The following is a 27,984-nucleotide window of genomic DNA, read 5'->3' as shown; positions in this document are numbered from 1 at the left end:
TCTTCCTCTTTTTCATTCTTTCTTTCTCTCATTCTTTCTTCCTCTCATTCTTTCTTCCTCTCATTCTTCCTTCCTTCCTTCCTTCCTTCCTTCCTTCCTTCCTTCCTTCCTTCCTTCCTTCCTTCCTTCCTTCCTTCCTTCCTTCCTTCCTTCCTTCCTTCCTTCCTTCCTTCCTTCCTTCCTTCCTTCCTTCCTTCCTTCCTTCCTTTCTCTTCCTTTCAGTCTTAGCATAGATGCTAAGTATCAGTTCCAAGATAGAAGGATGGTAAGGGCTAGGCAATTGGGGCTCAGTGATTTGCCCAGGGTCACACAACTAGGAAATGTCTGAGGCCAGATTTGATCCCAGGACCTCCTGTCTCTAGGTTGACTATTCAATAAGACATTTAGCTGACCCTTTGCCATTTCCTTCCTCAGCTGATTTTATATATGAGGAAACTGAGGCAAATAGGATTTAGTGAATTTCCCAGGGTCCCATAGCCAGTAAGTATCTGAGGCAAGATAAGAACTCAAGTAGATGACTCTTTCTGACTCCAAGTCTGGCATCTTATCCACGGCATCACCTTATTTTGTAGATGAAGAATCATAATCTGATTGAGGTTAAGCAATTTGTCCAATACAGAGGCAGAATTTTTAACTCCATTTTTCCTGATTGCATGTCCTGTGCTCCATCCATTGTACCACCTAGCTTCTTGAATCACATTCCTGGACTGCTCTGGGGATGAAATGAAAAGTGTCTTGTCCTTGTCTCCCAGTTAACGAGGCCATATCTGAGACTACCTCCTGAAATCTCTCTGGGAGAACCTGATACAGATATCAGGAGCAACACTAAGTTGAGTACTACCACCCCCCGCCTCTCCCGCATCTTGGAGTCTGCCATGTTTGGAGCTTCCCCAAGCCACCATTCTGTCCTTTCTACCTCCTCACGGTATCTGGATTGCTGGCAGCCCTGGTGGGAATACACTGAAAGGGTAAGATCTTCATATTCTCTCTGGAAAAATGACTTTCCAGACCCAGGTGATCTCCCTAAATGCCACTGGTAGGTCAGATGCTCTGAATTATCTTTGTTCTTGCTCTCCTTTCATTCGGGCATTAGGGAGGAGGATCTAGCATCATCCCTCTGCTTTTTGCCACTGATTTTTCTGTTTGGGTTTTTGATTTTTCTGTTTGGTTTCTGACTGAATGTGTTGTATGAGAAATCACATTGAAAAGAGATGTGGCATGTTTGACTGTTCTTATGGCCAGGGTAAGAGGTCAAGGGCATTCTCAGAAAGGGGACCTCAGAAAGTGTTACCATTTCTTTTGTTTCTCTTTCATGATTTTACTTAACTTTCATTTCATTTTACTTTGATTTAATCTACCCCAAACCATGTTTATTAACTCTTCCTGCAAGCCTTTGTGAACTTTGTTTCAGAATATTTTCTGCATGGATTTTCTAAAGGAACTCAGCACAGTGGGAGGAAAATATTTCTTTTTGGAAGCAGGGGACCTGGGTTCAAATTCCCCTTTGGAATTGTTGTGACTTAAATTTTTTTTATTAATTAATTTTTAGATGTGTCACTTTGAGCAAGTAATCTAATCTCTCCAGATATAATCTTCATCCATACATGGGGAAACATTCATATTATAAAACTGCTTTCATTTTTCTATTCAATGTTGTCTAAAGAGAACATAGAGAATGGGAAGACAATTGAGGAAGATTTGAAAAGGACCAGAGCTTTGTGGAGAAAGTGGAAAGTAAGTACACACAATGTGGGGTAGGTGAGCTGGTTCTAAGGTTGTAAATTCCTTCAGTGCTTTGGATGGCATAGTAATAAATCACAGGAGAGACTGATGACATTTTCCCTGTTCTTCCTGCTCCCCACGTTTTAATTTTTTTTAATCTCTAGAATTATGCTGCTCTTTTACAAGTCTTGTTGCCATTGTTGGTTTTTCCTTCATCCCTCCTGTTTTAAGATTTTTCTTCTTTCCTTTGGTTTTTGAATTTACTGCTTCTCTGGCCCCAGTCAGAGACTCCACTCCCTTTGACAAGAGCTATCCATTTTCCAGTTTGAAATGAACATTCAGCACCATGAACAACACCACCAGTTCCATAGTAGTAGTTCCTTCTTTGGCCTTTCAAGAGTTTTTAAAATTTAAGTTGCCCCTTCTCATCTCCAAGATCCAATATGCACCTTCTCTTTGACATTCAAGGCTCTTCATAAGCTGGATTTCTCTCATCTTTTCATTCTTTGTATACCTTACCCCAACTCCACCCTTTACCCCCAAGCACTCTGTGATCCATTGGCTTTGATTTCCAGTCCATCTCCAGGTTCCAGGTTTTTTCTCTGCCTGAATTTATGTCTGTAAATGCTCTTTCCTTATCTCGACCTTGTTTCTCAGACTTCCTTCTAGTCTCAGCCAAAATCCTGTCTGCTATGACAAGCCTTTCCTGGCTCCCCTTAATGCAAATGCCTTTCCTCTGTTGAATTTGTTGTTGCTGTTCAATTGTTTGGTTGTGTCTAACTCTTCCTGACCCCATGGACCATACAGTTCATAAGATTTTCATATTGGACTGGTTTGCCATTTCCTTTCCCAGTGGATTAGGCAAAAAGAGGCTAAGTGACTTGAACAGGGTCACATAGCTAGTAAATGTCTGAGACTGAATTTGAATCCAATTCTTCCTGACTCCACTTCTAGTGCTTTATCCAGAGTCACCTAGCTGCTTCCTTGAATTGAATTATCTCTAATGTATGCCTCAGTCCTTTGTGCTGTGAACAAAGTAGAGATTTCTTCATGACACAATACTTGACTCTACTCCCTCATTAGCAGCAATTCTATAACATATTTTTGCGGAATGGTTTCCTTTAAAGAAAAGAAGCTTTTAGAGAGAGGAGGCATAGAAGGCTCTTCTCCAAAGATCAACTTGGCAATGATGTGGCACTTGGTTCAACAGTTTGTTGTTGTGGTTGAGTCATTTTTCAATTGTTACCTGACACTTCATGACTCCATTTGGAATTTTCTTGGCAAAGATACTGAATAGTTTGCTATTTTCTTTTCTTGCTCATTTAACAGATGAGGAATTTTTGAAGCACATAGGGTTAAGTGATTTACCCAGGGCCACATGGCTAAAAAGTGCCTGAAGATGGATTTGAATTCAGGTCCTCCTGACTTCAGGGCTGGTACTCTATCTACTGTACCACCTAGCTGCCAACAATTTGATTTTCTTTTAACTTTCCAATCTTTTTCATTTGTTCAATCAACCTTAAGTGCCTGCTATGTGCCAAACATTGTTTCTCTACATGTGATCACCCTCTCAAGGTCAGAATGCTTATATTTAAGCACAGAATAGTAATAGATCTGCCCATATTCTTGAATCTTTAGCCAAATCACCCCTATCTGATAACTTCCATTGAATGTAGGATAGTTGGTTGGTTGGTTGCCTGAATCTTATTTTCCATTCAAGACAATTGAGCAAATATCTATTAAGTACCTAGTATGTTCCAGATACTGGATCAGGGGTTAGAGATAACAAAACAAAGAATAATCCCTTGTAATAGAAATTTATATTTATTGAGTGAATTTATTTATTGGGGGAAAATGTACTTTCATAATCCGTAATGCCATTTCTCAGTCTCTGGGCTTATTTATACAGACTGCATCCAAAGTCAGGGGTGTACCCCCAAATCATCTCTCTTTGACTTCTTTTGCTCCTGCCCAGGATTTCCTTTTAAAAAATCAGACTATAACTCAGATATAGCTTATATCTAGATCAGGGTTGTTAAGTTTTTCCATGGTTGATTATCTTTATAATATTGCCATTATGGAATAAATTGTTCTGGTTTTGCTTACTTCACTTTGCAATAGTTGAAATAAGTTTTCTTGTGTTTTTTTTTGAAACAGTCCCCTTCATTATTTCTTATAGCACAATAATATTTCCTCACATTCATATAACATAACTTTTTCAGCCATTCCTCAATTGATGGACATCCCTTCAGTGTCCAATTCTTTGCCAACACAAAAAGAATTGGCTATAAATGTTTTTGTCCATATAGATCATTTCCCTCTTTGACCTCTTTGGGGTATAGCCTTAGTATTGGTATTATTGGGTCAAAGAGTATGCCTAAAAAGTTTAAAAGTTTTTTGGGAATGGTTCCAAATTGCTTTCCAAAATGGTTGTGCTAGTTCAGAGTTCCCACTAATAGTATATTAATGTATCTATTTTCCCATAGCCCCTTCAACATTTGTCATTTTCCTTTAGTTGATCTGATGAGTATAGGGTGGTTCCTGCGAGTATTCAAATGTGCATTTCTCTAATAGTATTTTCAGAGCATTTTTTCAAATGACTATTGATAGCTTGACTTTCTTCCCCTGGGGGAAAAAAACCTGCCTGTTCATATGACTTGACCATTTATCAGTTGGGGAATGGCTTAGGAAAATCACTTTGGCAGCTGGAAAATGAACTGCTATGGAAAGAGACTGGAGACAGAGATACCTACCAGTAGGTTATTTCAATAGTTCAGATGTAAGTCAATTATGGTCTGCACCATACTGTTGATGCTGTGATTGACAAGAAAGCATGTATAAGAGTTGTAAAGGAAGAAAGAGCAAGAGTCGACAGCAGAATGGATATGGAGAATGAGTGAAAATAAGGAGTTGAGGATAATATTGAGGTTATAAACCTGAGCAATAGGGAAGTTCATAAGACGGAAGGGTTTTTGGGGAAAGATAATGAGTTCTATTTGAGCATATTGAGTTTGAGATGCCTAAGAGATATTCAGTTCAAGATGTCCAGCAGGCAGGCAATTGATGAGGTGACCTTGGAGGTCAGGAGAAAATTAGAGTTGGATAAATAAATCTGAGAATCATTTGTATAGAGATGGTAACTGAACTGATGAAAGCTGATAAAATTACCAAGCAAGATAGTATAGAAAGAGAAGAGAAGAGGGATCCAGACAAATCACTATGGGACACCCACAGTTAGCAGTCCTGACCTGGATAAAGATCTAGCAAAAGAGGAAAGAGTAGTTAGATAGGTAGGAGGAAAATTAGGAGAGAATAGTGTGACAGGTGGATTATAGAATGGATTAGAGAGGATATTTGAAGAAGGGGGCCAAATAATAGATTATTATAGTATTACAAGTGATAAGAGCTTGAATGAGGTGGGTTTGATCACATAATTTGAAAGAAGGGGATGGATATGAGAGATGTTGGAGAGATAGAAGCAACTAGTTTGGTGATTGATTTGGTGTGTAGGATGAGGGAGAGTGAGGATTAGAAGATAACTTTGAAACTTCATAGCTGAGTGTCTGGAAAGATGGCTATGTCTTTGATAAAAAGAGCATCATTGGGAATAAGGTTAACTAGGTCTTAAATATGTTGAGTTTGAGATGTTTTGGGGACATCCCACTTAAAATGTCTAAGAGGCAGCTTATTATGTGAGACTGGAGGTCTAGCAGGAAACTAGGGCTGGGTATCATCTTCACAGAGATGATAATTGAGCCCAATTAGTAGATAAACTCACCAAGAGAGTATAGAGAGAAGAGGGGAAGATGAATAAGGGATCAGTATAAGGAAATGGGATTAAGAATAGGAATGGAAGGCTGTCCTTTTCAAGCATAGGTATCATCTCCTCATTAGAAACTGGAGTAAAGGAGAGAATGAGGAATGATATCAGGAGGTACATAGAGAATGTGTATAGGAAGAGCAAAGAGGGAACTCTTGGGGAATGGCTTCTATTTTTTCAGCAAAGTCTTCTGGTGAGAGGGTGGGGCGGGGAGGGCAAGTATATTTTAATGGAGTTGAGTGTAGTAACTAGAAACTTAGCCTCAAAGGTAGGAAAATCTCAGTTTCAGTTTAGTCTCTAATGCATTTTGGCTGTATCATCCTGTACAAGTCACCTCTCCAGGCCTCAAGCACCTTTCTTTCTGAGAAAAAAAGATGCAGAGAAAGCATTAGTACAAGGAGTTTCCTCACGATTAAGTATCTCCTTCCTCCCCACCTTGCATTAAACTCTAAATTGCATGAGGGAAAGGACCAGCATTTGTCTATACCTTCCTCCAGAGTCTAGCATTATACATACAAGGTGCTTAATAACTGGTTGCTGAATGGATGAATGGTCCTGATTAAACTACGTACTTCTCCGGCTTCTAATATAGAGTCCTGTGATTTCTCTGACTCATCATTCCTCTCTGGCTCCTTTCCCACTTACCTAATTGGACTGTCCTAATAGTATCCTTACCAAGAAAACCCCAAATAGGTCACAAAAAGTTGAACATGAGTGAAAAGTCTGAACAACAAATAAGCAACAAAACAGTTAGTGATCAGAAATAGCCTTTTGACTTGTGCTTTCTTATTGAAGAGAAGGAGCTAGACTAATGAGAGAGGGATAAATAATGTGGATGCTAAATAAAAGACACTGGTGAGAGATATTCAGTGCATTTGAATAATCATAATAAGTTCCAGGCTCTGGGCTTCAGAGGAGCCCACTCAGAGCCGGATATGGCCTTTTTGTGCAATTGCTGAAATAATAAGGAAGGTAACCACTTCATAGTCCTGGCCACTCTGAAGGCAGATTGACAGCCTAGAATTATCCTTTGCTGGGTTTTGCTCTGTAGATGTAGGAGGATAAGTGGGACAAATCCCCCAAAACAGAGCCAGAAAAATGCTATGGGTTTGGATTTAGAATATTTAAGTTTGAATTCTAGCATTGATACTTAATACCTGTCTGATCTTGGGCAAATCACTTAGCTCTTCTGGGGCTCATTTTCTTCATCTGTTAAATGAGGGATTTGGATTTGATGACTGCCCAGGTCCCTTGCAGCTCTAAATCCTAGAATCTTGTGATTTCTTGGGGCTCAGGTTGCTGCTGTTCCCCATTCTCCTGTAAAAATCCTGTAGGTTCTTCTTAGAATTCCCTAGCTAGGATGAATGGTTTTTTTTTTCTTTTCAGGGTAGGACTGAAGAAAGGGAAGAATTCTGTCCTAGATGGTCCTTTGCCTTGAAGCTATTGATCCCCTGAGGTGAGAGCTGAAATCATCATTGCTTGCTTCTCTTTTCTGTCTGATCACTGTTTCTGGGGGGGTCCCAGGAAGGGATGCAGTCAACTCTATGCTTGGTGGAGCTAAAGCCCTGTCTTCCTGCATTGATTCTTTGAGAAGAACTCAGGCCCACCAGTCCTGGACCCTTTCAGTGTTAAAGAGAAAACCCAGTGGGCCTCCTTCTGTGCAGTTTCATTGTCCTGTCCATAGTGTGATCAGAGGGGAGAGGGTAAGAAAAATGACTTGTTCATTTCCAGTTCACTGTCTTCCCCTGCCTTGGGGGCTGCTTGGCGCAGGGAAAACAACCCTAGACTTCATGTCACTTTGGAGACCTGGGCTGTAGCTCTTCTGCTTACAAGCTTCAACTTTAGTTATTTCATAGTAAGTTATTCCACCTCTGCCTAAGCCTCATTTCCTCCTCTCTAAAGTGAGGATAATAGTATTTGCCCTGCCTACCTCACCAGTTCTTGTGAGAATTCCATTTAGATAATAGATATTAAAAGACTTTGTAAATAGCAAAGTACAATCTAGACTATATGATTTCTTTCCCTTTCTCTCTCTTTTTCTCCCTTTCCTCTTCTCTTTCTCTCTCTCCCTCCTCTTTCCATCTCTGTCCCCTTCCTTCTAACCCCCTTTTATTTCATTTCCTTGACTCTATTTGTTTTGATAGGTATCTGCAAGTTTATCTTGGCAAAGATGGGGGAAAGTCCAAAGCCTACAAGGCAAGTGAACATTACCTGATTCAAGAGGTACATTGCTCATGAAGCCCTGTGCTTATTTTAGGGAAAGGGGATAAAAGGTGGGAACCTGGGAAGCATAGATCCCTTGACTTGAATTAAAGTGCCTGAAAGCAGCCTTGAGAAAAGGACTTCACCCATGGCCTACCACCAGTATCTCTGGTCACGTCTCTCAATAGTTCCTAATCAGAGTCAAAACTAGGGTGGTATAACGGGTACTTTTCCTCAAAGCACTGACATTGAGAGAGTACTAACTAGGAAGAATTTCCTCTCAGTGTAGAATTCAGTGACATTGATCTTGTTCTAGGGTAATATTCTTCCTCTCTCTGGAAACTACACTCAAGCCCTGGCCCTCAGTAGTGGCCAAATCTCCAGCAGCTATTTCTCCATGTGTACTTCCTTACCTCAGTGGTTCCACCTTTACTGAGCTTCCACTGACCCTTCACCCTTTGCTGTATCCTCCTCTTTACATTATCCCAGGTTTAAAAATTCCTAGTTACTGCTCTCCTTCTTAGAAATTTTCTGATTGGTCCTTATGTATAAGGGGAATCTCCCCAACTAGACTGGACAGTAGGGACCATGTCTCCTCTTTTTCTTAAACTTCTCACAATGTTTAGTGCTTGCTAAAAGTAGATACTTGCTAAAGGCACGTTTGGCTGATGGATGACCCCCTTCTTGCCTCCTGTCCCATACATTACTTATGCCTACCACGTATATGATATTGATACTTTATATGTGTTAGTATGCTGCTCAGGGATGGGCATTAGTCCTCTTCAGAGTATCATCCCTTCTCTGAGCTGCCGTAGCATTGGGCATTGATAAAACCCACTTGATCATCTCAGCCATGGCCTGGGATTTTTCTTTATTTTGCAAATGCTTATCTTATCTATCTAGGGTTTCCTATCTAGAGTCTAAGCTCCTTGAGTTCAGTGACTATCTCTCACACAATGATCCTTTGCACTTATCCAGGAATCAGACTTCTGGTAACCTCAACTATCTATGACATAGCCATGAACCTGAAATTTAGCCCAATTAAATTAAAATTAAATACCTACTGTGGATAAGACAAAAACACCTTGGAGTGTCAAATAGCTGTTAATATGTATATGCTGAGCAGGGGAGGCAGAACTGCCTCACTAGACAATTGTACATAAAATAAGGCAGCAATTTTGAGACGATTAACACAATGACAGCTGCTTTTGGCCTTGTAAGAAAATGTGTTGTGGCATAAAAAAAGAAATTTGAAAAAATGACAAGTAATAGCTGTGGGAGAAGATAGACAAATTAGAGAAACTCATTAGTCTGGGGATATTTAGTGTCAGGGCAAACAGGTTTTCGTCTCTCTGGAGTACCTGTGAGTATGACTCAACTGTCATTAATGTTCATAATAAAGAGCCTTAAATCATCAAGAAAAAATTAAATTGTATTCTGTGTCCTCTCTTTCAGAAAGAAGTGAAACATGTAATCCACTTGGAAATAGTTTTATTCTAAATGGTTAAAATGGGGGAAAATGTTTTGGGTAACCAAGACAGGGCCAATGGATCTTTGCCCCAGGGCACTGGCATTGGCTGGGTGAGAGGAGAGACACTTCCTGTTAACAAGGCATATTTCTATCCTTCTTTTTCTAAGTAGATGTACTTGGTATGGGACTGTCCTCTGGGCTGATGTACCCAAGTCCTAACCCTCTCCCTGACTTCTACCTCCCTGCCGGGTAGCTGTGGAACTCCATTCATGACCCCAGAATTTCTAGCACATCTGGATTTGCCCCAGGCACTGTTTCATCTCCTTCAAAGAGATTCATGTGTGTAAAGCACTTTGCAAACCTTGAAACACTGTATGTATGTTAGCTATTATTATTATTACTAAAGATACTATTTATAAGGGATGAGCTACAGTTATCTGAAAAATTTACTTTTGTGGAATAATTCATTTCCAGAGGATGCTGTAGAAATGAAATGATACTATATTGTTTTACATCCTTGTCAATATCTATATGACAGAGTTCCTTATTCAATGTAGGGACATGACTTTAGCGGGAAGGGATGCTGGAGATTATCTATTTCAACCCTCATTTTGCAGGTGAGGAAAATGACTTGCTGAAGGGCAAATAGCCAATAAGTGGCAGATCTAGGTTTAAAACCCTTGACTCTAAAAATGAGAGCTCTTGACTTTTGATGATTATATGTTTCCAAGGCTCAGGTGCTTTGTTTACAGAGAAAGTGGCAGGTCAAATGTGGGCTTTACCTCCGGAAGAAGGTTTATCTTTAGATTCTGCCCCTGCAATATTTTGGTGATCCTGAATCCTGGGAGAGTGGGTGGTCAAATGTATCTTTGGTGCTATGCCACTTTCGTTACTCCCAGAATTCATCCATTGGGGGCAAATGATGGGGGGAGAGTCTTCCAATTTAGATGCTGGTTGAGCAGAGGAATGCTCAATGGCCAGGAATCCCACCCAGGTGTGAGAAGCACAGTTGGCCCATTAAGTCAAAAGTAGCATTAAAGAGCCTAGGAAGAAAAAAAAAGGAAAAAAAAAGACATCTGTTGCCCCCACATGGCTCCTTAACATTGCTTTTTCGACAGAACACAAGCTGCAGATGTAAGCCAGGAGCCCTAGGCAGCTTGCATAGGACAGGCCTTTTTTCCCCTCCTTCCACTGTGGTAGTGCCCTCTGGGGCTGGGCAATTTTGTCTAATATCTAATTCATTTTGTAGAGTCAAACTCATTACTGTTTGGGAATAGCGTGCAGATTTTATTTTCTTTTAATCCAGCCGACACAAGCAATTTTCAAGTCCTTCTTTACCGTGGAGAGCGATCCTCCCCGATGGCAGGCAATGCTGAGGCTGCAGTTTGATTTATTTGGGAGGGTGGCAGCAAATAGCTTAGGAGATAATCAGGCTGGTGATGGACAGACAGGAAAGTGGATGCACTGCACATACTTAAGAGTCAGCAGTGGGGCATAGCTTGGCCCTCTGGAAAGAAGAGAGAGTCATCTTCCAGTGTGGCATCACAAGATCCTGGGATGTCAGAGATGGTAAGGACTCTATGGCTACCAGCTTCCCATCCTTCCGCCACCCCTTCTTCCTTGTCTTGTTTTATAGATGGGAAAACTGAGCTCCCAGAGAGAAATCCATGGAAAGGTCACCACATGGACAAAGGGGACAGCAGAAGAACTGAATACAGAAACAGGATTCCACAGCCTTCCCATAAGGAGAGCTGAGTCCAGTGACTGAGTGAGATGTTATTTAGGGAAAATCTGCTTTGGTTTGAAATAGGTAAGTCAGATCCATGTAATTGAAGGGAAGCCTCTGCTGCCACCTCTCACTTCTCTTCCTAATGAAAGGAAGAAGGTTGGCTAATGCAAAAGCAATGGGGAGGAAATGCACTGAAAACCATTTTGGTTTGCTTTGGAATTCCCTACCATTATCTTCTCACAAGACTCCATTCAGAAGTCTCTGTTCAAAACAGATATTCACACAGTGAACAATTAACTCATGGATAACAGAGAGCTGGCTATATCCGGATGATTTGGGGTTTAAAAAACAAAAAATTACCACCAACAACCCTATTCTGACTGAACTCTTGGTAATTTGGGGCCAATTTATTGAGAGGCAATCAAGCAGAACTTAGACAGAAAGAACTGGATTCAAATCCAAACTCTGATATTTACTAGCAGTGGGCAACTCGGTAAAATTCTCCAAGCCTTGGTTTCTTCATCAGTAAAAAGAGGGTGCTAATGCATGAAATACCTGCTTTGGTTTTCTGAAGCTCGGATCATTTATCCAAAGCAGGGGTGTTTCAGGGGAAGCTGTGATTTGATGAATTGAAGCTGGATGGGCTTTTTGTCCCCTTCTTGAGGGTCATGCTCCCTAGTGGAGTGACGTAGGGAAGTACTAGCTTGTTCCTAATAACCGCTGGCTTTCAGCCTGTTCCCTATGTTACCCCAGCAGGGTACATGGCTTTCTGAAAGGGACCAGAGCACATGCCCAACTGAGTGTATGATGTCTCATTCCAGCAAATCAGGGCTGCCCCTGAACAGCCCTGTAACATATACAAAGAACTTCATAAACATTAGAGGGTGCTATAAATTTCAGGTATTATCATAGTAGTCTGAATTCCATTTAGGTTCTAATAATGCCCACGTACTTCTCATTGGGATCTCCCAGGCCCAGCATCTCTCCAGTCTTGGTGCTGTACCCTCTCTATTGGCCCCACTGGGCTGCTTTGAGAATGACAAGCTGGAGGCTGTGCCCAACTATGAGTTGTAACTCAAGGGATGGCCCAAGTGGAGATGATTGTAACTGAAGAAGGACTTTGGAGGGGGGTGGGGATTCTTTCCCTTTGAAAGCTTAGCTATCATCCAGGAATCCCTAAGCAGATGTCAGAAGACCTTTAGATTTGTCTGAGCTGTCCTGCCCTGTGCCAAAGAGAGCCACCCTCACCCCTAAAGCAGCTGGAGGAGAAAGTCTGATTTGGAGAATGCCAGCCCCCCTTCCCCCTCTGGCCTTCTGACCTGCTACATCTCTGCCTTTATGAGTGCCTGCCTGCTTCCCAGGGGGCCCAGACACTGGCTGCCTATTAAATTTGTCAGCATTTCCCCCCATGGAGCTCAGACTGACTAATTAGCCTTTACTGCCTGATTGCAGGAAGCTGCAGGACCCTGCGATGCCAGCAGTTTTCTTCGGGGGCATCTGCTGGAAGAAAGCAAAACCAGATTTTTAATTCTATTCATCAGGTATGTGGAGTAGGTTTATGTATGTATATGCATGTGAATGAACATCTGTGTGTGTACATCCTGGTGTGTGTATTTGTATTGTATCTCCCCATAATTGTGGATTGTTTGTGAATATTTATGTTTGATGTGTCTGCATGTATGTTTGGTGTGTGTGTGTGGGGGAGGCATTGTATCATTACCTGCTAGGTAGTGGGCACTGACAGTGTTTCTTAGCATTTTAGAGACTCTATTTTTCTATCAGGCATGTAAGGCCAAGGCCAGAATGGGACCTTTGAAAGTATTCAGAGGTTTCAAGATGCATTGTGGGAAAATTGAAATCATCATCTTGATTTTTTACAGTCAATAGGAGTAGTAGGAGTAGAAGGAGTAGGAGTAGGTAAAAATCCAAAATAAATGAGTACCTTGATTCTCAATCGAAAATAAATCTATATTGGTTAACATAGGCTCTGAGCCTGAAAGAAGTTAGGCAGAAGCATAAAGAAGTTGGATTGAGGAGAACACCAAAAACTATCATAATAAAAGCTAACATTTATATAATTTACATAGGTATTGTGCTAGGCACTGTGCCAAGGACTACATAGATATGATCTCATTGGATCCTTATAGCAGTCCTGGGAGGTAGATACTATTATTATCTCCATTTTACAAATGAGGGAAACTGAGGCAAACAGAGGTTAAGTGACTTACTCAGGGCCACATGATATCTGAGGCCAGATTTGAGCTCAAATCTTCCCGACTCTTATCTATGGCCTCAGATTTGGAAAATATCACTTCCTGCTTCATTAACGCCACATACCAGTTTCTTCTGTGTATGGAGTAATGTCCTAGTTGCAATAGGAAAATGGACAGTAAAGTCAGAGTTCTCTAGGGACTTCCCACTCTGAAGAAGGAGATAGGGTCCCTGCCCTCTGCCTCATTCTACTGGGAGAAAGTTATTCCTTTCCCTCCCTTGAGTGCCCTCCCCCTGCCCCATATCCCTTGTCTGAATTCAAGAGACCTGCATCCTGCACCCTGAGTTTTTGGCCTGATGGTAGGAATAAAGTCCCTGAACAATCTGTTGGGCACAGAGTTTCCCAGGCAGCTTCCCACCCTAGTTATAGGTTGATTGCCCTTCTCTGCAGCCAGGAGAATCTGATAGCTCTGTTTTGGCTCCACCTTATCTAGTAGTAAGGACTTATTTAGATTCTCTGAATTCTGTTATGCGAAAGTTAATCTAATGATGCAGTCTGGACTCCTTGATGTGTTGATAACTCCAGAGCCACATGAAACTTCCTCCTGAACCTAGAGGAGAGAGAGCTTCCTTCAGCAGCCGGGGGTAGGGTTCATCCTACTAGTGCTATTATGTATGTAAAAGGCAAAGATCACTGAGGTCCTGGCCCCCTTTACAGGTGGTAAAAATGTCCCTGCATTCCTGCTGCTTTGGCAATGGCCCCTGTTCTTTTTATGCAGGAACAAAACTTCCTCCCTGACTCAAATCTGGTGTTCCCTCTGACCTGCCACTCAAGCTCAACATCAGTGCATGTGTCTGAAGAGCTCTGTGTGTTTGTGCATGTGATGGAGGAGAGAGGAAGGTTGGGTCCCCTCCTGATAAATACTCTGGAGCATCGTTATTTTATGCACCTACTATGTGTAATCTATTCTGCCCTAATTGACCTTAGTTTTTAGTACCAGGAGGTACATCTATACTGCTAAATATGATACAAATTAGAATATGTTAAATTTAGCATAAAGTTCCATGAAATTAGATGAGGGGAAAATTCTTATAATTGGGAATAAGGAGGATTCAGAGAAGGCTTCATGGAGTAGATGGCATCTGAGCTACGTCTTTAAGGGGGGAGTATAAAATCAACAAGTAGAGATTGGAGAGTAAGGATTAGTATTCCTGGAAAACATTGTAGGGAATAGTGAGAAAAGAGGTATGGAGATAGGAAAGTTATAGGTGTTAGGAGGTGGTGAGAAATTCAATTTAGCTAGAATATAGAATAAATAAAGTGAAACTGTGGGAAATAAGGCCAGGCTTAAGCAGGTTGAACTTTGGTTTGGTGGAGGAAAAGGGACCATTGAAGGTTTTTGAGTAGTGGGATGATATGATCTTACCAGTACACCAGGAAGACCAGTTTATCAGATAGCATTTTGCAGGATGGATTGGAAAGAGGGAAGAGAACTGGAAGTTAGAAGTCTGGACAATAGGTCAGGTGAATGGCAAAGAGATTCAGAATTAGGCTGGTGGCAGTAGGAATGGTGGAGCTCAGTGTTATTGGTGACTCTCCCTGTTTCCTGACATCCAGTTAGTTGCCGAGCATTTTTGATTCTGCCTCCCTAGTATCTCGTGAGTTTCTCTTCTTTTTATTCACTGATAGCATTTATTCATTATAAATACATCTGCTCTCAGTTCAAGCCTTCAGCACCTGTGGTCTGGATTATTGTGATTTTAATTTTGTTGTTAATCATTGTGTTCAACACTTTATGACCTTCTGGACCATACTGTCCATTGGGATTTCTTGGCAAAGATATTGGAGTGATTTGCTGTTTTTTTTCTTCTCTAGATGATTAAGACAAATAGAAGCTAAGTGACTTGCTTAAGGTCATATAGCTAGTAAATATTTGAAGTCAAATTTGAATTCAAGTTTTCCTAACTCCAGGTCCACCACTGTAGCCACTGAGCCACCCAGCTGCCTCCTATTATTGTCATAACTATTATGAGAAGGAAATGTAATTAAACCTTCCCTCATTTGTATTAGTTTCAGAATCCCTTTATTTCGATATCTTGAAATTGTGTGATTTTTGGCAAGATTATAATCTGAGGCAAAAGTCTGTGTATGTAACTAGATTGTGAATGTAGTCCCAGGCTAGTATCTGAGTAATAGCTTTAAGTGTGTGTTATAGAAGTGTGTTACCACATTAATCACAAGTTTGTAGATTATGCCATTTTTTATATCAAACTGTTTCAGGTAGGAAGGCAGCAAGCACTGAGGGGGGTTGAAGATTTCTCAGTAATGGGGGTTGGGTTTACTATGCCCCTGTCAAGGTGACCAAAGTAAGTCTCCCCTACCCCCTCTGTAACTTCCTCTTTTCGGACTTTAAAAATCTGTCAGAATTGATGATCAGGGTCTCAGGCTTCAAACTTTGGGCCTTTGATTTCTTTGCTCACCATAAAGCCCAGATCTTTGCCCAGAAGGGCCTTCCCAGGCTTTTTTCTTTCACTATTGTGGTCAGAATTCTTGCTGCTTCCAACCTCCTTCATCCTGTTCCTTACACTTTTGACTTCCTAAAATAAAATATGTTTCTCATCCTGGCATTCAAGCCTTTCCGGTCTCTGTCTCCAAGGAACTTTTCCAGCCAATTATCTCACTCTACTACCCTTTATAAAATCCAGAGTTTATCCAAATTAGATTCTGCCTTTCCCTTCATTCTTATTTTGCCCACATATTTTTGTGTCTTCATTCATGAATCCTTTATGTCTGGAGTGAACATACTCCCCTCCCATCCCACTAATTCAAATCTCTCTTCTTCTCTCTCTTCTCCTCACTTCTTTTCATTCTCTTTTTTTCCTCCGTCCTCCACTTTCTTTCCACTGTAAAGATTAAAATTTAGGATTTTGGGGAAACTGAGGCAGGTAGAAATTAGTTTCTCTCTGCAAGGAGTATTATATTTTATGAGGTTTACAACTACATTATGAAAAAAGCCACCTCTGTTCCAAAACAGAAGTCCAAAAGACCCAAAAGGGCCTTTCCAATCAGGTTAAATACCTTCTAGATCTTGGCCCAAGTGAGAATTCAGTAAGATTACAAAACATTTGGGGAAGTGGAGCAAAGGATTCTGGGGATTGGAGTCCAGAGTTCAAATCCATTTTTTACACCACATCTTCCCTTTCTCTTCCCCTGTCCCACTGTCTCTATCTGTCTCTGTCTCTGTCTCTGTCTCTCTTTCCTTCTCACTGTCTCTTTCTCTCCAAGAAAGGCCCTAAAATCTGAAGCTGGATCAGACCAGAACTAGGTTTGCATCTGAGGATGCAGTTTTTTAGATGCTCCCAGACCACATGCTGTTACAAAATATCATCCTTTAAAAACAAACATCCTTACCATGATGCTACATGACTGCAAATGATAGAGCAGTGCAATCTCAGGAGAATCAAAATTGCAGTTGACCTAAAGGAGAATGAAAAGTTACATGGTGAACAAGCAGGCTGTAGCACATTAACAATGATGATTTTCAAACTGGTGAGAAAGCTAGTGTAGTGCTGTAGACAGAGTGCTGGACTTATAGATAGGAAGACTTAAGTTCAAATCCTGCCTCTGACATTTATAAGCTGTGTCATCCTCAGCAAATTACTTGACCTCTCTGAGACTCAGTTAGATGTTCCTCATGTGTTAGCCCATAAAGTCCCTTCCAGCTCTAGAGGCAGCTAGGTGGCACAGTAGATAGATATCTGAGTTAAAATATGACCTCAAAACTCTTTCTAACTGGGCAACCCTGGGCAAGTCACTTAACCTCTGTTTTCTTCAATTTCCTCATATGTAAAATGGGGATAATAACAGTCAGGGTTGTTGAAAGGGTTAAATGAAACAATACCTGTAAAGTACTTAGTGCAGTACCTGGCACATAGTAGGTACTTAATACATTCTTTTTTCCTTCCCTCCTAAATCTATGATCCTTTGGGTATTAGAAACAGGATTAAGGACATCATATAGAAGTGGAAAAGAAAGGAAAGTGATAGTCCTTTACCAAGAGTGAGAGATGGTAGTTGGGATGCTGCACTGGCCAACATAAATTATAATAGAGTCAGAGGAAGGCCACAGATGGTCCTCTGGGCAGGACTTCTCTGGACACTTTCCAGAAAGGCATGGACAAAGATCATACAGAAGGAAAAGGTGAGGAGGGATTGTCACCAGTCTTGGGGGAGTGCCATGTATTGATACCTGGATTCAATACACAAAACTGAGGCACAGATCCTGGTGGTACAAGATACAACCAGATTGTCCATCTCTACCCCTACCTCCTACCCTTATTCCCTCATAGTATCCGGGATTTTCTTGACTACTTCAGCTCACTGAATTCTATCTATGCCATTCATTGGGAACTTGCATCTTGTGTTATTTAATTTTTCATATATGTGTATGCTATGAAATTACCCAGTCCAATTATTATTGGAGTGAGAATGTTGATATTATGATATCAAACCATCAAATGATGATATTATGATATCACATTCATTTAAAAAATTTAATTAGGGTAAAATACATATTATTTTTAAAAAAAGGTTTTTTAAGCCTTTTTGTTTTTGTATTGTTCATGCACTCTTCCTTCCCCATTGAACCTTCTCTTTAAAAAAAAGAAAAAGTTCAGAAAACCAAATAAAGCAACTCTATTTGATAGAATCTGGGAGGAGAAAGGTATTAAACAATATATTACTAAAGAAGCATCTAGTCTAAAGCAGGGATGTGGATCTCTTGGTGGGAACAAGAAAAGGTCTCCAGTATTTATTGACTTCATGTGGTGTTGGTTCATTCAGCTTGGTCAATTAGTGAGGGGCAAAGACAGGGTCACAAAGATATATGGGATTGGAAAGAGAATAGGTTAATTTGTAAGTAAATTAATCAGTGTCTTGTAGTGGGAAGTATGGAGTCCTAGTCTCAAAAAAGGCCATCGTAGTCTTAGAGAGAGAGAAGGCAGACAAACAACCTGAAAGATACAGGCAATGGAAAGAAACAGAGAGACAGACAGAGACAGGTAGACAGAGAGAGACAGAGACAGAGAAGCAGACAGAGAGAAACTTCCAAGAGCCAGAGAATGGTGGAAAGATCCAAGAAAGAAGTCTAAAAGAGGGAGAGATAGCATTGAGGACTGGGAAAGGGAAGACTTTCTCAATGAGAAGTGGGGTTGTTAGAAAAAGATTTTGTTAAGATATATCCAATGGATTTGGGTAAAGTCTGCTCAAAATTACAGTGCTTGAAGGAGAGTGAGATATTTGAAGGATGCCCACCTCCTACACCTTTAATTAATGACTAGAAAAGTAACTTTTGGAGGAGTGAGACCATATTCTGATGAGAGGGGACTTTAGGTCCTTCTGAGGCCATGTGGCCCCAAGAAAACAGGCATTGGTCTTTGGCCTTTACGTTTGTTCTTTTCCATTCTAGGTGAAGATCATCATGAGGGTGCTCTGGGATCCCAGAGCTTGGGTTTATGCCAAGTATCATAGCAAAGAGTGACCTTTTGGAACCAGGCCAGCAGAATCTGAGTCTAGAATTCATCTGGCAGTCATGCCACATTTGATGGGAACTTGATGGGATCAATGCTCCATAGGAACTGAACCAAGTTTCGAGCCACTCCCCCAGAGACCAAGGTGGTACAAGGGAGAGCACACCCCTCTCTAGGAGGTGTTGAGGAGGAGGAGGGGGAACATTTGTACATTTTTCCTTGCTAGGGCTTTAGAGTAAATATCTCTTTGTACACCTAATTGATGTTGTGTGGTTATGTGGAACTGGGATGCTAGTTTATTGGCCCTGTAACAATGGAGAGTATATAGCCAGTCAGGGCTTGAGCCAATCAGAGGAGAGATGCTCTAACCCATAGAACCACGCACAAAGGGGTAGATGGAGTGACCTAACTGTAGGAGAAAGGCCAGGACCCACTTGTTATAAAAACATTACCTAGGCCCTTATGCAGTGGGAGAACTAAGCCTTCATTTTGGTTGGACTGGTCAGGAAAGGCAAATCTGAGCATGTTATAAGGACTGGACCCTCACTGATCAGTCTCCCTATTATGCTTCAATTAAATTCAAGCAATTAATTAATTACATGCTTGCTCTGTGTAAAGCATTTGTCCTATGTGCAAGAAATACAAGACCAAAACTGTAACAATTCCTGCCTTCAAGGGGTTTTACATCCTATAGAGTAGTTGATATGGCATATATACAGACAGATATTGTACAAACCAGAGTGAAAGAGGGCTCATACAATGTTCTAAGGATTTTTGAGGAAGGAGGGGGATGCTAACAACAAGGATTGGGGAAGGATACACAGTTAAAGTGCAATGAGGCTGAACCCTGAAGGAAGGAAGATGATAAGGAATCAGAAAAAATGGAGATGAGGAAGGAGTGAATGCCAGACTTGGGGGATGAACATAAAACTGTAGAAGGGTGGGAGATACCATGCCAACTTCATTGTCACTGTTTTCCTACCCTTTCTTCTCCCATACTAGGTTTCCTCTATAGTGTTTGGTTGTAAGCTATCTAGAAGCAGGAGAAAAAAGGGGAAAAGGAAGAAAATCCTGTGTTTTTTCCCTATTCCAAATCCCTAGGAGGTAAAGAAAAACAATCCTAGTTGAGAGACTAAATCAGCTTTGTTACCAGTGTTACAGACAAAAGAGTGGTTACCATAAACTGTGACCACGAAAATATGGGTTTCAAGACTGTGAATTGCCCAAACTGTAAAGATAATTTTTAGCTTCTTGATTTTATATCAAAAATAAGTGGTCACCATGGGAAAAATTCCCAAATATGAAATACCCAAGTCAGCTGGGTTTTATGGAGATTTTAATTAATATAAATGAAGGAATTAAAGAAAGGGAGAGAGACAGAGTAAGAGGAAATAATAGGAAGGCTTTTAAGAGAGAAAACCAAGTCAGTCTTTAATCACTCACCACAAGATTGTCCCAAGCAAAACTCTAGTGTTCAGAGAGACCCTCCAGTTCAGCTCCTGAGCTCAACTAAGTTCGAACCCCCCTGAACTAGTTTAGACAGCTCCTTTTAAAGAGAATTTTCTCCTATGTCACCTCCCCTAAATTTTCACATCTACCAATCACAGTAGACTTTTCCAAAGGACTGACCATTCTTAATTCACATCTTGTTATCACCTTCTTAATTCACATTTTGTTATCACCTTCTGGGGTAGACTAAAACTTCTGAGTATTTCACATCTCTTTGCTAAGCTTGCCCTTTTAGTGATTAATTTAACCATTATAGGTACTTAGTACCCTTTTGTATTAGATCTAAAAATAGACCTAGCTTAAGGGCTTTTGCCTTACTATAAGTATGGGTTAAGTACCTTCATTGTTCACTAAGGAGTTTTACAACTTTATCTTCCCCTAAAGTATGCCTAAGTATGGGTGGAGTAATTTTAAAGTTCCCAATACATTCCTGATCAAGTACCTCCATTGTTTAAATGGGAATAGCCTTAACCAAATGTTTTAAGGTAGAGTTTGAGCAGTTTTAAGATTCACACCTGCTATCTGGCACAAAAAACAAGGGTTCATCATGTACCAGAGGTGCTAGTGGCACCATTCCTGGGCTCAAATTATGTGATACTAGGATAAGCCTTATCTCTCTAATGATATCATGAATTCCTTTAGGGCATAGAACTTGTCTTATTTGTATTTGCATATTTCCCAGTGTTAACCATTACAAAGTAGATAGGAAAGAAGGAAGGAAGGAAGAAGGGAAAAAAATAACCACTTATTAAACAAACACTATTAAATGCCAGATCCTGTGTCAAAGGCTTTACAAATATTCTCTTATTTGATCCTTACAGCAACCCTTGGAGCAGGCGCTTTTATCCCCATTCTACAGCTAAGGAACCTGAGGCAGAAATGAAGTGAAATGCTCTCAGGCTGGATTTGAGCTCATATTTTCTTGACTCCAGGCTCAGTGTTCTATCTACTGTCTCAAATAAATGAATAAAAATTAAAATCGAACTCCCATTTGTGGCAGAGTAGTGTACCATGTGTGACCTGAACCCCAAAGTCCATTTGCATGGATGACGTATTAAATAATCAATCTCTTTCACTAAGGAGAATCCCAGGCAAATAAATAGGCTTTGAGTGGTTAGAAAGGTATCTGAGTAGCAGTCACATTAGTGTTATGAGGCAGAACTCCAGCAAGACTAAGTAGCCTGAGGTCATTATCCCCTGCCTCCTCATCACTTTTGAGCTTTCCTTGACCATCTCTGGCTCTCTGTCTCTGTGTCTCTCTATTCATATTATACACATATACACATTTGCTTATACACACACCTACATGCTTACATACACACACACACACATATTTATATATAAGTTTGGGGGTTCCAGGAAAATTATCCATGGGACCAGAACAAATACCCACAGGATTTGGAGGCTAGATTAGGAATGTTTGCCTGGTTCAGGCATAGATTTAGGGGAAAAGGGAATCTGGAGTAGGAACCGGGTAGACCCTGATATTCAAGAACAATGGTAAGGGTCAGGTCCCAGGGTACCTTTTGATCAAAGCTTCTTTACCTTTTTTGAGTCACTGACTCCTTTGGCAGTCCAGTATGCATTCCCTCTTAGAATGTTTTTTAAATCTTTGGAGGAAATGCAAATTTCTGGTAGAAATTATTGAGGAGGCAGCTAGGTGACTCAATGGATGGAAAGCCAGGCTTAGAGATGATAGGTCCTAGGGTCAGATCTGGTCTCAGACACTTCCTAGCTGTGTGACCCTGGGCAAGTAACTTAACCCCCAATACTTAGCCCTTATGGCTCTTCTGCCTTGGAACCAAATATACAGTATTGATTCTAAAACAGATGGTAAGTAGTGAAATTGTCAGCTCTGGGAGGGGGGAAGGAAGAGGAGAGGGAGACAACAAGAATCATGTAACCATGGGAAAAATAAAAAAAAAACAGAAGGTAAGGATTTTTAAAAAGAAATTATTTAAAATAAATATGTAATTTTTTCCATACATGTTTATGCCCCCCCCCGAAATCTATTCATGGACTCCTTCTGGGTCAGTGGACCCCAGGTGAAGAAACCCTGCATTAGTGTCATAGACTGTTAGGATTGGACAAGATCTTTTAGTCTTTTTACAAATAAGAAAACAAGATGAGAAGAATTAGACATTCTTGTGTTTATATAGCTAGTTTTGGGAGGTGACAAGGACTAGGATTTGGTCTTTTGACTTGGGGTTTACTAGGGGAGATGCTGAGAATGTACTGGGAGAGGCTCCATTCCAAGGGAAGTGTCATTGAAACTTTTTCTGGGAGGCTGAGAATGTAGGAGTCCTTGGGGATGACAAAGCCGGGCACACTCAGGCAATCATAAAAATCACTCTTCACTGAGAAGCCGCCTTCCTTCCCATGCAATCTTCCTCGGCAGCTAAGCAGCTCCACCTTCTGCCCTCCTTTTATTTTCTTCTACTGTTAATGATTTTTGTAGTTAATGAGATTTCTCCCCCCAACCCCTTCTCTAATTACATGACTCCAGGGTCACATTTGATAACCAGCAAGCTGTCTACTTATACACCCCCCCCCTTTTGCAACTTTTCTGTTTTGACCCCTTTATTTTCTGCTGTTAAAAAGAAAAACAAAGTATGTCTCTCGGAAGACAGTTACTCTTCGTTCTGGAGTCCAAATACAGTAGTTCCCAGTGTTGGCAAGGCAAGGTGATTGATTTGTGGTGCAGGAAGACAGACTTGCTTCCCCAAACCCTAATAAAGGCACCTGCCTCATGCACCTGTTGAACCCTGTCTCCTAAGCTAAAGTGTAAGCAATTGGAGGGCAGTTCCCATCATTTCTCCTTGCCTAGTAAACCCTCAACCTCTATTTCCAAGGGTCAAGTGCACACAGATGGGCACACTAGATTCTCAATAAAGACATTCTTGATTATTTGATGTACATTATCATTAAGGAAATGTCATGTACCTTGTGAAGATGGCTGGAGTCAGTGGTCTCAAACCATCCCATTAAAAAAAAAAACACCTTACTTTTGACTTTAGTTAACAACTCTAAGTCAGAAGGGTAAGGGCTAGGCAAACAGTGTTAAATGACTTGCCCAGGGTCACACAGCTAGGAAGTATCTGAGGGCAGATTTGGCCCCAGGTCCTCCTAACTTCAGATCTGATGCTCTATCCACTGTACCCTTAGCTTTCCCAAACCATCCCTTATACTATAGAACTAATTGTATTTTTAGGAGAAGGGCAGGGGAACCTGGACCAGAGCCTGTTCCGGATTTGGGGATGCCAGGGCTGTGACTCTTCATTTCCTTGTTCTCTTTGTGGTACAGCTCTATTAAGCCTGGGTACCTGGTGACTTTTCTATTATATCTGTTTGGGTGCTATTGTGTTGTATGTGTTCTAGGCAAGGGGAAGGAGGGAATCTCGTGAATGAGTTACACCATAACTTCTGTAGGGCTTAAGGTACAACGTATAGCAAAGAACTGGGCAGGGACACGCCGTTGGACTTACTCAGGGCTGCCTGACAACTGAGGAGGAACACTAATGGTCAGTGTGGGAAAAATGAGTGTAGGGAATGTTGACCCCCAAGACTAGGTACTTCTCAGTTCAATGTTTCTTCATCCATCTCTCCCTCCCCTCCTCACATCACCTTAATCAACTAATCATTTTTGGAACTGAAACCAACCGCCTGGTCAAGTTATGGTAAAGATGCCAGTTTGGGGTATTTGGAGACCTATTACCAAGGGGCTGCTAGTAAATGTTTAACAGGCTCTGCTAAAAGTATGGCACACTTTAAAGTTTGAACTGTATTATTTACATTTTTTCCCACCACTTTAAGTAGAGAAAATCAACAAGACAATAAATCAAGCCCTGTTTTTTTTTTTTTCAGTATTTGCTGATTTCCTAGGTGTAAATGCTTACAATGAAAAGCCTAACAAATTGGTCCCCAAAACCCATTAAAGTTGGCTCCAGTTCACCTTGGCTTTTTACCCTGAATGCTGAGATACCCTTTATTTTATTTTATGCTGAAATATTTTATTTTTTCCAACTATAAGTACAAATAATTTTTACATGTGATTTGAAGAACCTAGTTCTAAATTCTCTCCCTCCATTCCTGCCTCCATGAGACAAGCAATTTTATATATTATTCATGTTCCATCTGATGCCTTTAAAATATCTCCTTTCAATTGCCTTTTTTTAAACCCTTACTTTCCATCTTGTAACAACTCTAAGGGCAAGGGCTAGGCAAATGGGGTTAAGTGACTTGCCCAGGGTCACACAGCTAGGAAATGACCCAGGTCCTCCCACCTCTGGCTCTGACTTTCAATCCACTGAGCCACCCAGCTGCCCCCAAGAATATCATTTTCTACCTTGATCCCTAAATGGAATATTTAGAGTATCCTAATTCTGTTCTTATGTGTTCTTTTAGCCTTTGGAGAAAAGAGGGCAGAGCGGCACTGAGGAGTGAGATGCAGTTCAATGTTAATGCTTTTTTTTGGAGTTATCTAATATCCAATGCTCTCCTAGCTGCCAAAATTGAACCTATTAATGCTATTGCCTATAATGAAGAGCTACATCAGATGATCTTTTGATATCTTTTCTAGCTCTAAGATGAGATTTTATGATTCTAATATTCCTGCTTTGACATTTCATTAATAATAATGTTTATGAAATAATTGATCATGCCTTTATTGAGAATCCAGTGTGCTATACCCTGTGCACTCTACCCCTGGGAGTCGGGGTTGGGGGTTTAGTGACCAAGGAGAAACTATGGCCTCTGACCTTAAATAGCTTAGAAGTCAGGGTTCATTCACTTCAGTGATCCTTGGCTTCCTTGGTACAGTTTGGGAAGCCTCCCTCAATGATACCTATCACAACTCCACTAAGCCTTGGGAAGTCTGCCAGTCTAGTGATTATCCTTTCCACGTCTAGTCAGATTGGTCCTTAGATATAAAGTCCTTGGACAGACAGGACTCTGGGCTGGTATTCGAAGCCTTTCCAGCTGGGTAAGACCTTGAAGAATTCATTCATTGTCAGTTTTGCCTTAGAGTATTCAGGGTCATCTACACACAGCAAGGAGGCATGGAAACTAGGGCTTTGGTGGAAAGTGGGATCTTTCCCAGGATCCCACAGAAGGCAAGATTCTAGCAGCCTCTGGAGTCATTTTTTTTAATGCTTTCAGATTTGCAAAGAAGCTTACATAGATTAACTCAATTAATTCTCACACCTTTGTGAGGTAGGTGATTTTGTCATCCCCACTTTACAAACGAGGAAATTGAAGCTAAGAAATTGAAGCAGCTAGGTGGTGCTCTGGGTCTGGAATCAGGAATACCTGAATTCAAATCCAGACATTTACTAGTTCTGTGATCCTGGGCAAATCAGTTCGTTTCTGACTGCCCCAGTTTTGTCAACTGTAAAAAAAAAATTGAGATAATGATAGCACCTTCCTCCTAGAGTTCATGTAAAGATCAAATGAGATAATATTTGTAAACCCTTAGCATGGTGCCTAGAGCATAGTAGGTGCTTAATAAATGCTTATTCTCCCTTCTCCCTACCTAAGGGTCATAGCACCTCAAGCAGGATTTAAATTTAGTACCTTCCAGGAGCAATGCTCTACCCACTGTCCTACCTAGCCACCACGAACCCCTTTTGTAGCCTCAGGTTCTGCATGGATTCAGCTGTGGTTCTTTCACTCTTCTGTTGTCCCAAATTCTGAATCAGTCTCAGACCTTATGTGATCTTCTTGTTCTTGTCTCTGCTCCCCAGATGACTGGGACTCCTCTATGTTTACCCAGCCGTTTCTGTCCTTACAGCTGCTTTGGACTTTTGTTTCTCTATTGTCTAGTCTTCCCATTTGAACTGTCCATCTTGGTCATGATAGCTTTTCCCAGAACCTCTTGCACAGGACCTTTTTCTGATCAGTGCAGCAGGGAAGGGGAAAGAACTGCATGATGACACTCAGAACTCCTTGGGCATCTCTTCTAGTATGACTCTTCAATGCAAGCCTGCTACAGAAGTTTGATACTTCATGTATTTAATTCACTGAATTTGCCCAGTGTATGAGGTGAAGACCTTTGGGGGTCTCAGAGTCCCCATCAGGAAATGGTAAGGTTGGGCCGGATGATTGCTTAGTTCTCTTTTATCCCTATGATACTATTCTGTGCACCATTTCTGTACGTCTTGATGTCTTTCTGGTCTTTGTTCATTCTCGTAGATAGCTGGAGTTTTATGAGCAGCGTCAGGGCTGTTTGATGTGACCTAATCAGGGAGTCTTCCTTGTAGGGACTAGGGAAGCAGGGACCCAAGAGAGACAGGAGCCAGAGACAGAAACCGTGTTTTTGGCAGTTAAATTATGAACCAACAACTTCCAAAGAGGAGCCTTTTCATCCATCTCCAGAGAAGATGGAAACAAGGAAAAGTTGGGGGCAGAAAGTACTTTGGAGAGTGGTTACTCAAACTGTGGCTCAGAAAAGGTATTTCTCTGCTATTTCCTTCCTTCCTAAATGGAACGAGGTCACCCTTGGAAGGGGGCTGCTGGGGTAGTTTGGAGAGAACAGCTCTATGTGCTCAACAAGGACTGGCAGTGGAAGCTGCATTGGGGAGCTTCATTAGGAGGGGTTGGGCTGAGTGCTTGGAGAGTCCTAGGTAAAGGGAAGCTGCAGGAGTGCCAGATGTTGCTTATTAAATGGTGTCCTAATAGGCACCAAGACCATTTGGTCTGGCCCGCTGCATCCCACGACCTCAGGGAACCACGACTGTTGATGCTTGTAGCCCAGCTGTTTAGAAGCAGTAGAACAAGCATAAATACCATAAGTTACTTTTTTTTTTAAGTTAGATTTCCTTTAGAAGCATAAAGTTTCCTAATGGGGCATTTTCAGGTCTGTGTTATCCTGATGGTGGCAGGAAATCTGAGTAGGACCAGGTTCTTTTCTTTCATTTTTTCTCCTCCAGACCCAATGAATTAGGGACAAAGCCCCATGGGATAAAATGTTGGATTTGGAGTTAGAATACCTATGTTTGAATCCTGTATAATTAGCTGTGTGATCATAGGTAAGTCCCTTAATCAACATCAACCTCAGTTTTCTAATCTGTAAAATGGACATAATTCTAATACCTCATATGGTGGTTGTAAGGGTCAAATGCGATAGTGAATGTAATGTGCAATTGAAACTGTAAGGTGCTCTGTAAATATTATCATCAAACTCTTGTCCACCTGAGCTGGAGAGGGATTAACTTTCCAGTTCTTCAATGGGCAACCAGAGAAGAATAGTCACATGAAAATCAGCTTTGGATGGCCAGTGACAAACTTTCCCATTACAAGACTTAGAGAATAACTGCACACATTCCTAATTTGTAGGCAGTTTGGTCCAAAAAAAAGGCAATAGTATTAGGGGACATTTTTCTATGTTGTGGAGTGGAGAGGATTGGACTTGGAGTAAATCAGTAGCCTGGGTGCTAGTCCTGTCTGTTACTTTGAGTGAGGATGACACAATTATCTGCTAATGGGGCACCAGAGCCAAAGTCAGGAAAATCTGGGTTCAAATTCTACTTCCTTTACTTACTATGTGACTGTAGACAGGCAATCTATATAGCTTAACCTCTCTGACTCAGTTTCCTTATTTATAAAATGTGAATAATAATAGTACCTATTTTACATTGGCTAAGATCATGTACATAAAATGCTTTATAAATTTTGGAGTTATGGAAATGTCAGGTATTATCATCAGAACCGGACACATACTAGGTTCTTAATAAACATTTGTTGAGTTAAATTAAATTATGTGACTGTGGACAAGCCACCTCTTTCTTGCCATCTC

At 41.0% G+C, this 27,984-nt stretch overlaps 1 long non-coding RNA gene across 3 annotated transcripts; it reads left to right on the top strand.

Annotated features, from left to right (window-relative positions):
* Positions 1–27,984, top strand: LOC130455394 (uncharacterized). Of its 3 annotated transcripts, none has more exons than XR_008913333.1 (5): positions 1–1,734; positions 6,929–11,025; positions 12,397–12,485; positions 18,623–18,828; positions 21,014–27,984. It is a non-coding gene; the product is annotated as an uncharacterized LOC130455394 (long non-coding RNA). The 3 variants fall into 3 exon arrangements; XR_008913332.1 differs by lacking the exon at positions 21,014–27,984 and having other exon boundaries at positions 6,929–6,998; positions 7,687–11,025; positions 18,623–18,939; XR_008913331.1 differs by lacking the exon at positions 21,014–27,984 and having other exon boundaries at positions 18,623–18,939.

The sequence above is a fragment of the Monodelphis domestica genome, chromosome 1 (assembly GCF_027887165.1).
Source record: "Monodelphis domestica isolate mMonDom1 chromosome 1, mMonDom1.pri, whole genome shotgun sequence".
In the NCBI taxonomy this organism is placed as follows: Eukaryota; Metazoa; Chordata; class Mammalia; order Didelphimorphia; family Didelphidae; genus Monodelphis; species Monodelphis domestica.
Note: the sequence above shows the minus strand (reverse complement) of the source record. Positions and strands in the feature narration are given on the sequence as shown.